The sequence below is a fragment of the Eumetopias jubatus genome, unplaced genomic scaffold (assembly GCF_037043125.1).
Source record: "Eumetopias jubatus isolate StellerSeaLion01/CBP00866 unplaced genomic scaffold, mEumJub1_p1.0 scaffold_10, whole genome shotgun sequence".
Classification (NCBI taxonomy): Eukaryota; Metazoa; Chordata; class Mammalia; order Carnivora; family Otariidae; genus Eumetopias; species Eumetopias jubatus.
This window is the reverse complement of record NW_028274816.1, coordinates 29871192-29882166: the sequence shown is the minus strand read 5'-3', so window position 1 is coordinate 29882166 and position 10975 is coordinate 29871192.

Here is a 10975-nt window from a genome sequence, read left to right as displayed (position 1 = left end):
CATGCCTACTTCTATACTTGCCCCAGGAGGGATAGAGTCTCTGGAACTGACAGTTCATAAACCAGAGTAGGAACTTGCCTGTGCCTATTTGGATATATTGTGATGACCCTCCTGCCATGGGTTATTTTCTTTCTAGATTTCTTGATTGCTAGGAAATTGAACTTGAATATACACGGTGAAAACTGGAGTGGGAAGAAGAACACAGCTGTGAGTAGAAAGAAGGCAACCTGCAGTGTATTTGTGCTGTGACTGGCTCCCTCAGTTGTACCCACAGTGCAGGAACATTTGTGGCCTTCATTTCCCTATTACCTGTCCCTCTTCTGTTCCTTGATTCTTTTCTCTTTTCTCTGCCCCCTTACCTTGTTCCATGATCTCTTCTCTGATTTGTACCACTGCTCCCTGCTCCTACTTTTTGTTCCCTGCCCCATCATGCTGTTCTCTGTTCTGTTTCCTTAGTCCTTGCTCCCTCACCCAGTTCTTTGCCTCTTCTTTCTCTACCTTGTCACTCTTCTTTGCCTCTTCTTTCTCTGCCTTGATCCTCTGATCTCATTATCTCCGCCAGATTGGGATGGGAATAGGACTAGGGTGAAGAGGAATGATGATCTCGGCTATATTCACCACATTCATCCATAAGGAAAGGGTTGGTTGCTTTCCTAGATTCGTAGTTTTGAATGGAACACCCCCTGCCCTGCATTCATCAAGTGAAAAGTTGAACAAGATTGGCCTACCCTATGTAACTAATCAATGTAAATGGAACCAAAAATTCATAGCCTTCTCTGTTTCACCTGACAGAGGTCTAGCCCCATTTCCAAGCTTACCATCTTCCACAAGCCAACGAATTTCTTCAAATTTCTAAACTACTCAAATCTACTAATTTAACCAAATCCTTAAACACACCTTAGGTCATCAACCTCCATAAAACATTCGATGTCTCCCAGTTCCAAAATGTCTCCAAACACTATGCCTTCCCAATCTGATAACCTCTCCTCTGAAACCCCATCTTCACCACATTGGTGTCACCAAAACTCTCACTCTTCAAACCCAAGAAAATGTCCAAAGCACCTAATCATCCCACACACCCCACCATCTATGAATCTACCCACATCCCTAAAGCTGCCAATTTCCATAAATCAGCAACCTTCCAAAAACACTACCCTTCAAAACCAAAAACACCAAAACATCAACTTCCCTAAATTCACCAATATTTCATGCCTGTCAACCTCCTCAAGCCCAACAATGTCATCCATGCTCATCAAGTGCCCCAAACCCAGCAATATCCTTATGCCACCCAGCCTCTCCAAATCTGCAAATTTCCTAAACACACCATATTGCCCGAATATACCCACTTGTTCAAACACATCAAACTCTCCAAACCTCTATCGTCCCTCAAGGCATCAGTATTTCCAAACTTTCCAAGCTCCTCAAGTCCTAAATTTTCCATCAGGCTCAAATCCCCATGTCCACTCCTCAAATCCACCATTTGCATAACTTCAAGTGTATCAAGCCCTAAACCAATCCACCAAATTTCTCAAGCCCCAAATTCTTAATTTCTTCAAAAGTCTCCAAATACCCACCCTCATCCCCCTAATCCCACATCATCCACAAAGCCAAAATCTCCAAGTCTATCAAAATCTCTAAAGCCACAATCACTCTCAATCTCCTGCCTTCCTCAAATCAACACATCCAAACTTCCCCAAAATATGAACTGTCCAGTTGCTCACAGCCACTGATCTCTCTAAACAAGCAACCCTCCCTAGCACACAAAACTGCCCATATACTAGTCCCCACAATTCTACCAGACTACAGATGTCAACAGCCTTTCCAAACCATGCCACCTTCCCAACACCATTAGGTACTGTCAGTTTTGAGGTGCTCTCCATGGACTATCTCTTGCTCTGGATCCTGGTGGGAGGGGTTGTAAAGTTAACAAAATTCCTCAATTTACTCTATTCCTTTTTGATACCTTTGGTCTCTCCTTCATCAAAGAACCACATCTCTGTGTCTGTTCCTTCTTGCCTGGAGGCATGAGGTCTTTCCCCACTGGGGGCAACAAGACCCTGGGACTAAAAGAATGTGAGATACAGGCAGCTCTGAGATAAGACCACAGCAGGCATGGCATCAACATTGCTTAACGTTTTCTTTCTTTTTTGATTGAAGTATAGTTGGCATACAGTGTTATAGTCATTTTGGTTTCAAATGTAAAAATCCCTGTGGATCCAGGAAGAGGACTCTGGACTTGTGGTGGGCTCAGGTTAAGCACCGTCTCCAAAGAGAATACACAGGCCTGGAGAGTTTGGTCTGACAAGTGACTGCAGCCTGAGGGACAGGGCCAGGCCAAGTATCGCTATCAGGATTGTGGGGGTTTTTTCCATCTGTTTGACCCGGGTTGTAGGGTGGGGAGGTTGATCTCCTGTGTCATGATAAAGAATACAGAGGCTGCTAAGGCAGGGCAGATGGCTCAGAAGAAAGCAGAGGAGGTTCCCCTTGCATAGACAATTTCAAGACTAAATCTAGACTGCTTTCCCATAAGAGGGCATGGCCTGACCCAGCTACTGTGTGGCCATCCTGGGGTTGGGGTGGGGTGAATAGACATAATCACTGACCTGTGTGCAACCTCATGACTAGTCCTGGGTATGTACTGTGTGGCGGGGACCTGGGGCAGACCATCCACTGAGTGTCTGCCCAGGCCTGAGGGGGGAGCCTGGTTGGGTCCATAGCTGTCCTCCTCCAGAGAGCACCCCCCAGTTCCCCCAGTTCGTTCTTTCTTTTTCTTTCTTTCTCTTTCTTTCTTTCTTTCTCTCTTTCTTTCCCCTTCCCTTCCCTTCCCTTCCCTTCCCTTCCCCTCCCCTCCCCTCCCCTCCGTTCCCCTCCCCTCCCCTCCCCTCCCCTCTCCCTCCCTTCCCCTCCCCTCCCCCTCCCCTCCCCTCCCTTCCCTTCCCTTTCCTTTCCCTCCTTTCCTTTCTTCCTTTCTTTTGGCTTAAATGGGGTAGAACCTCATTTATAAAGCCTTGTTATTTATCACTGCAATTTTATTCCCTCTTTTAAAAAATATTTATTTATTTATTTTAAAGAGAGAGAGAGAGAGTAGGGGAGGGGCAGTGGGGAGGGAGAGAGAATCTTCAGCAGACTCTACCCACCACTGTGAAGCCCAATGCAGGGATCTCAGGACCCTGAGATCATGACCTGAGCCAAAATCAAGAGTCGGATGCTTAACTGACTGAGCCACCCAGGCGCCCCTATCACTGCAATTTTATTCCTAATAAATATGCAAAACTTGCTAATAATGTTTAATATTGAGAATAATGGCTCCCTAAAAATGCCTACATCTTAATCTCAATGCCCTGAACCTATGAATATATGGCCTACATGGTAAATGGAGCTTTGCAGATGTGATTAGGTGAAGTACTTGAGTTGAGGAGATCTTACCCTGGATTATTCAGTGGCTCAGTGTTATGCTATGAGTCCTTAAAAGCAGAGAACATTTCCCAAATTGAATCATAAATAGTTATGAAAATGGAATGAGTTAAAGGGATTCTACATGGTTGGCTTTGAATATGAACACAGGAGGTCAAGGGCCAAGGAATGCTGTCGGCCTCTGAAATTTCACAAAGCAAGACACAGATACTCCCGTAGAGCCTCCAGAAGGGAAAATAGCATTGCTGCTATGTTGATTATAGTCTGGTTGAGGTTCTGACATACAGAAATGCAAGAGATCAAATTTGCATTAAGATATTAAATATATGACTAAGGCTATGGTGGAATCTTATATACATAACAAGAGTGAATTAATATATAATAATAGGAAGAAATTCGTAAAAACAATCATAATAGCAGCATACACTGAGGGATTAACATGTACCAGGCACAGCTCTGTGTGCTACGGGTGCTTGAAGTTACTTAACAGTGTATTCCCAATGATCTCAGAAGGAAAATTATTCTCATATCGCATTAAAGAATCTGAGGGACAGAGGCGATGAATGTCCTGTCCTGAGGAAAGAGAGCCAGGAAGGAACATAGCCTAGATTTGGTCTTAGGGTCGTTTGAGGCCTGGCTCTGTTCTTGTCTCCATTGTTCCTCCCAGGGTGATTAAACAGAAGCTTGTTACAGGTCTCTAGTGTGTATATTTTGTCCACATTATATTGATACACTGATGGTGTCAATATATCAATAAATATTGACATTGGAGAATGGGTGAAAAATGCAGTTTCAGGATAAGGCCATCGACACTTCCCCATCCTTATCTCCCACATGAACCCCCTCGGTTGCTGTGGCTGGTGGCGGGGGACTCCCCTGGCATCCAACAGGTCCTAGTGAAATATCAGAGCTCTTTTAGCCTACCCCACCAAAGTTCTTTACTTTCTTTCTTTTCCACACACTTTCTCCTTATAGATGATCAAAAGGCCCGAGGGACAAATGATATCTTCAAATTAGCTAAGTCAGTGACTCTGTATGATAAGACCAGTGAGGTTGGCTTTCCAACAGAGATTTACTCACATGGGGTATGTTGACCTCTGCCAGGTTTCTTCTCATATCATCTCACAGAATGGAGAACTGCATCTTGGATCCCACGCATGCACCGAGTCACCCAGAATGCCCCTCACTCCAGGCATTCCACCCACTGAATCACTCCCTGGTAGCTGTATTCACAGATCTGGCAGCCCTTGGCTCTTTCTGTACCTCCTTCAGGGCTTCTGAGCCTCTGAGACTGACCACCTACGACTTCTGAGCAGTGTGTGCTTGTCAGTGGACATCTGGACACACTGTGCTGACCCTTTTGCTATAGCATCCGTTCCTCTGTGGTGATTTGGATAGTCATAAATTACATTTGACCCAGTACGATATGATTCCTTGCAGAGAGGTCAAAAAAGACCAGAAAGCAGGTTCTGAGAGAGGATAGAGTTATATCTTCCAGTCTGAGTCACCTATCCAGTTTCTGCAGCCAGGCCCTGGGGCTGCTTTTACTTCCTATTGTCTATTTCTTTTCCCTGTTTCTTGCTCCCTTAACCTGAACAACGCTCCTTCTCTCTGCTCTTGGCCCAGCGAGGTACGCTTACACTCACCACATCTCTCTATTCCGAATGGAGTAGGACTCAGGGAAGGAGGGGTGGGGGTTAGCTAACACATAATTACTTCGAAGACCTATAAAAACAAAACCAGCAACATATGTTGAGTCGCTAATGTGTGCCACATGCTTCCCATGGGCTTTACTTTTCATTTGAACACTGTATTTTGAGGAACAGTGATGATAAATGTCCTGCTCTGAGATGTCACCAGCTGGAAGAAACACGTCTTGGATTTGATCCTAGGGTAGTGTGAGGCTGGCTTTACTCATTTCAGCATTGTTTTTCACAGGGCGATTGAAGGAAAACTTTTGAGGAATCTCAAATATGTGTTTTCATGTTCTATCAATATTATATTGATGCTTTGGTGGTGGTGAGGTCAGCAGGGTCACATAAAGTCCGAGAACAAAAGAGCTGCCGCTGATCACTCCATCCACGTGTGTTGATGATAGCACTCTTGCCTGGGCTCTGTGGAGTCCTCACACTTGTGCAGCACCAGAACCTACCTCCTGGATCTCCTCTTGTCTGCAGATAGAAAGACAGAAGTGAGGCCATCTAACATCTGTCTCTGTTTCTCCCGCATCATGCCATCTCCTGCATTTCCAAACATCTGCCCAAGGACTGTGAGACTCACAAAGAACACCATTCTCATTAAGTCCATGAACCACTCCAAGCGTTTTAATTATTGTCTTTTTAGGATGTTTGTCAAGGACCGGTTTTTCATTTAAGTACTTCAGTGAGGGCTGTGAAAAGTGTGTCAAGATAAGTAGACAGGTACATTTATGATGTGCACATTTTTGGTTATGTAACTTCTGCACTAGATACCAGTGAACTGCAAAGAAATAGCTGACTTGTCATCCTGTTTACAGATCCTTCAGCATCTTTAAAAAAAATTTTTTTAATTATGTTAATCACCATACATTACATCATTAGTTTTTGATGTAGTGTTCCATGATTCATTGTTTGGGTATAACACCCCGTGCTCCATGAAGAACGTGCCCTCTTTAATACCCATCACCAGGCTAACCCATCCCCCCACCCCCCTCCCCTCTAGAACCCTCAGTTTGTTTTTCAGAGTCCATCGTCTCTCATGGTTCATCAGATCCTTCAGCATCTTTAATTCTCTTCCCCCCTCCCATGGGCTTTCCTTCCCTGAGGAATCACATCCATAACCATGCTCCTGGTTACCCAGAAGCACACAGTCTCTCATCTCCTTCCCCCCTAGTCTCCACATAGGGACTAGAGAAGGTGCTGAAGCTGGTGACCTCTTGGATCAGAACTAACATGCATGCCATGAAACTTTCTTAAAGATATTTGGGATGTAAAAAGCCCAGCAGTGGTGTCAAGGAAGGGACTTTGGATGTGTAGAGGGACAGAGTCTGGGTTGGGTCCTCTATGACCCTGAAGGATACACACACGCCTGGGAAGTTGGGTCTAAGTGGACACAGCCTGAGCAGTACAGCCAGGCCAAATGTGTGTGGCGTGTGTATGGTAGATTTTCCCCGACATGCCTTTGATTTCCTTTGCTGGGAGAGAAGCAGGAGACTGATCTCCTGCGTAGGGGTAAGGGGCATGGAGGAGGATGCTAGTGGAGGACAGACAACTCAGAAGAAAGCAGAGGACGTCCCCCTTGCATAGACAATTTTAACACTAAATCTAAACTCCTCTCCCACAAGAGGGCATGGCCTGACCAAGGGTGAGGCTACTACGTTGCCATCCTGGTTTTGGGGTGGGGTGAATAGACATAATCACTGACCTGTGTATAATCTCATGACTAGTCCTGGGTGTGTACTGTTGGGGGGGTGGACCTGGGGCAGACCATCCACTGAGCGCCCAGTCCTGACAGGAGGGCTGGGTCAGGACATAGGGTTTGCTCGGTGTGTGACCTCCACAGATCACCTGCCGGGGCATGGCCTTGTGCCTGGTGGGACACATCACTGTCAGGACAGCACCTGTTTCCTCATTAAAATGGGGGTGCCCTCCTTTACTGTGTATTTGCATCATGCTACCTTCAGGGCGATAGTACCAAAATAACCTTGTGCTCTACCATCACCAGTTGAAATGAACATAAATGTGATGCCTCACTGACATTATCATTATCTTACATATATAACTGCTATTAGTACAGCTGTCACCATGAAGATGCTCCTATAAAACAGGTTTAGATCATCCATACTTTACATATTTTTGAGAGATTTAAATGAGATGTAACCTTATTTATAATGTACTGTTAATGATTGCTGCCATTTTATTCCTAACATATAATAATTATAGTAATTAGTGTAAGTAAATTAATAAAAATAACACCAGAGCCACATGCATTATGTGCTGGGCTCTGCTCCATGTCCTTCATATGTTATAATAATTTAATAATTATATAATTACTCATAACAATCTTGGAAGTCTAAACTATTCCCATTTGATTTATTTAAAGGATTTTATTTTATTTCTTTATTTATTTTAGAGAAAGAGAGAGAGAGTTAGTGTGCCCATGTGCCTATGTGAGCAGGGAGAGGGGCAGAGGGGGAGAGAGAGAGGGAGAGGCACAAGCCGACTCCACACTGAGGGCAGAGTCCCACCTGGGGCTGGATCCCAGGACCCTGAGATCAGGGCCTGAGCCAAAATCAATAGTCAGAAGCTTAAGCGACTGAGCCACCCAGGCGCCCTCTTCCCATTTTAAATGGAAAGCTGTGAGGGACAGAAGTGATAAATGTCCTGCCCTCAGGATTCACAATCAGGAAGAACATTTCCTGGATTTGATCCTATGGTACTTTGAGATCTGGCTCCATGTGCCTCATAGAAACTTGTTACAAGGCTCTGGTACCTATGTTTCATCCATACTACACTGATGTCATGTTGGTGGTGATGTCAGCAAGGGCAGCTGATGATACAACACTTTCATGAATACACACAGGTCAGTGATTCTGTGTGGGGGCACCAACAAGGCTGGGTTCCCCCTCAAAGGTTTCCTCATATCTGATCATCAACCCATGCCAATCACTTTGTCCTGCACGAATCGCTCTAGTTGGTGCCCATTCATATATCTGGTAACATAGAATCCCTCACATCAGGCATTCTGCCCTCTGAGTTGTCCCCAGAACAATGTGCTGGCAGAACAGGAAGTCCTTGTGCATTCTTTACCTGCCTTGGGTGTTCTGAGCCTCTGGGACAGACCCCTGTGAACCAAGGTATGTCCTTGTATGGGGCTATCTGGACTGGACATACTGTGGAGGCTCTAATGTTGTACCATGCATCTCCTCAAAGTTATCTGTACAACAGAGAACTAAACTTTAATATTTGCCTTACGGGTTCCTGGGAGGTGCTCCTTTTTGAGCAAAATCAAAGCTTCCTAAAGATAGGATTAAACTATACCATGAGTACAGCTAATTTCTCTCCATGTCCCCTGTTGCTTCTCCATTTCCTTGGTCCCCCTGTTCCCTCCCTGGCCCTGCACTCTCTCCTCTTCCCAGTGTCTACACTGTTGTGAGCTCCTCCACCTCGTTCCCTGGCCTCTCGCTCTGCTTTCTGATCCCATCACGCTTCTCGGTGCCTCTGTCCTCTGCTCCTTCTCCCTGTTGCTTTCTGCCTCCCTCAGCCTGTCCCCATCTCTCTGCCCTGTGGCTTCACTGCAGCCCACTTCTTTTTCTCACATGCTCCATTCATTTCTCTTCTCTGATTGAGGTAGACTACAGTAAGGGAGCTGAGAGGAACTGACGCTGCTGGACATTGACCCCTGCAGACGGACTGCAAAACTAATGTGAGAAGCTGCTTTCCCGAATTTCTGTCCTGTCCATGGGGCACGTTTGCCTGAAAACATTGAGTCCCTTCACTTGTCCTTGACCAGCTCCAGCCCACCCTCTCTACCTGGTCATTGTGACTAGAACTACATAAACAAGAGCCTCCTGCAATTCATTCATCTCACCCAACTGATGAGCTGTCTTAATTCCTAGGCTCAACAAACCCCACAGGACCGTCCATGCTCCCAGATGCCTTAAGACTCCCAGGTGTACCAATCATCCCAAACACTATTCTCTCTCTTTCCATCAGCCCCCTCCAAACCCTCAAAACTCACCGAAGGTATGATTTTGGATCTGTGCTTGGGCACTTGTTTTGTTCTGCTTCTTGATCTGCATCCTAGTGAGAGGGGTGTGTAGACTTTGTTACAACTCACACAGCTGTACACATACGATGTTCACACATTTTGTCATACAGTTTATGCATCAATATAATGTAATAAGTAAAAAACTGACAAACCTCCTCTCTGCTTCTTCATTCAATTTCATTTTATCACTTTGTGTTCTTCTTCATTTACAAGTTGCACTCCTGACCCTGTTTTTTCTCAATCTCAAGTACAGTCTGTGTCCTTACCCAATGAAAGGATAAAACCTAGAGATAAAGAAGGTGCCAGATTCAGAGTGCTCTAGGGTCAGAAAACTTCTTATGTCTTGGGAATCTCCCTTAAAGACTGTGGAAGCCATGAGTCATCTCAGGTAGGGAGACAGAGAGGACACTTAGCCTGTTTGGAGGGTTGAGTGCTAGGTCTGACCCCTGATCCCCACAACGTCTTGGTGAAACACAGGAGATAGACTTTAGATGTGAGTTTAGTTTAAGGAGTAGGGCCATGCCTCGTGGATGCCATTGGCAGCTTGACCCTTTCTCTCTGATGAGCCTGTAAGCCTGCCTCCCAGACTAAAGCAGGGATGGGGTGACGGTTCATGGGGTTATGGGCAGGCCTGTAGAAGGGGCACGATGCACAAGGAAAGCTTCCTATGTTGCCCGTGACTTCCTCCTCTCTAGAATTTGATTTTCCCCTGAATCCTAATGGCCCAATATCCCTCTTCTTGGTCTTCTGTTCTCAGGGAGGCTTTGAGGGAAGTACACTGCTTGAGGTAGAAAGCACCTATCTTGGGTGCTCAGGGGTTACCATGGCAGACTAGATAAACTAGTCAAGGCCCAGACAATCAAACCTATCTCCTCTCAAATACCCTGGGAACTTTAAGAAGCCCAAGGTTGCACCTATTCAGATGGATTTATTTCTGATATACATGATCTCCTGCTGTGTGCAGAGAAGGTCATGGGGAATGGTTAGGGCCTGGGGTCACAATCTAAGTGTAGGGCCCTGGAGGGCAACAGGGCCATTGGTGCCTGACCTGCCTATGTCCTCTAGCCAAATGCCCCCTCATCTTTGGGCCTTCCCAGAAGTGGGAAAATGCTGAAGATCTGGCTATAGATTGCTATGTATCCAGCATTTATGAAGGCCTGGTGACCTGTAATTTTGCTTTCTGACCTGTAATTGCCCACCCATTAAGTCTTTGGCTCAAAGGAACATTTCCTTGCTTGACCTGTGCTCTTCTGTGATCTCCTCATACAGGGTCTCCAGTCGTCAAGGAGACATAAGACTTTGTAAGGAATCAGCAAGTTGTAGTGCAGCTGAACTGGTTGAGGCCTTGAAAACTTGGATAAGAGGAAGCCTGCTTCTCTGTCCATCCCACGAGGAGGCATGGACTGGCCTTGGTAATGGCTTGGGCCTGGCCAATCCTGTAGTTCTGGATGAGAGCCATAAGCATTGATCACTGACCTGTGTGTGACCTTCCAGTGAGGGCCTGACAGGTGTTGGACATTATTAGAATAGGGGGAGGCCATTAATGTTGCATATGATTGGCCCAGTCTAGGACCTGGGAGCTCTGCTGCATCTCTAACTATTCTTCTGTAGTCATATTTACTTTTCTGAGAACGAGGAAAGGTTCTTTACTTTTTAAGATTCATGTAACTAAATTGAGCACACTAGATAATCCAGAATAATCTCCCCAACTCAGTGTCCTTAAATTTAATCACACCAGCAAAATCCCTTTTACTATGTAAGGTAACATATCCACAAGTTCTTAGGATTAGGACATGTACATCTTTGGGGGAGC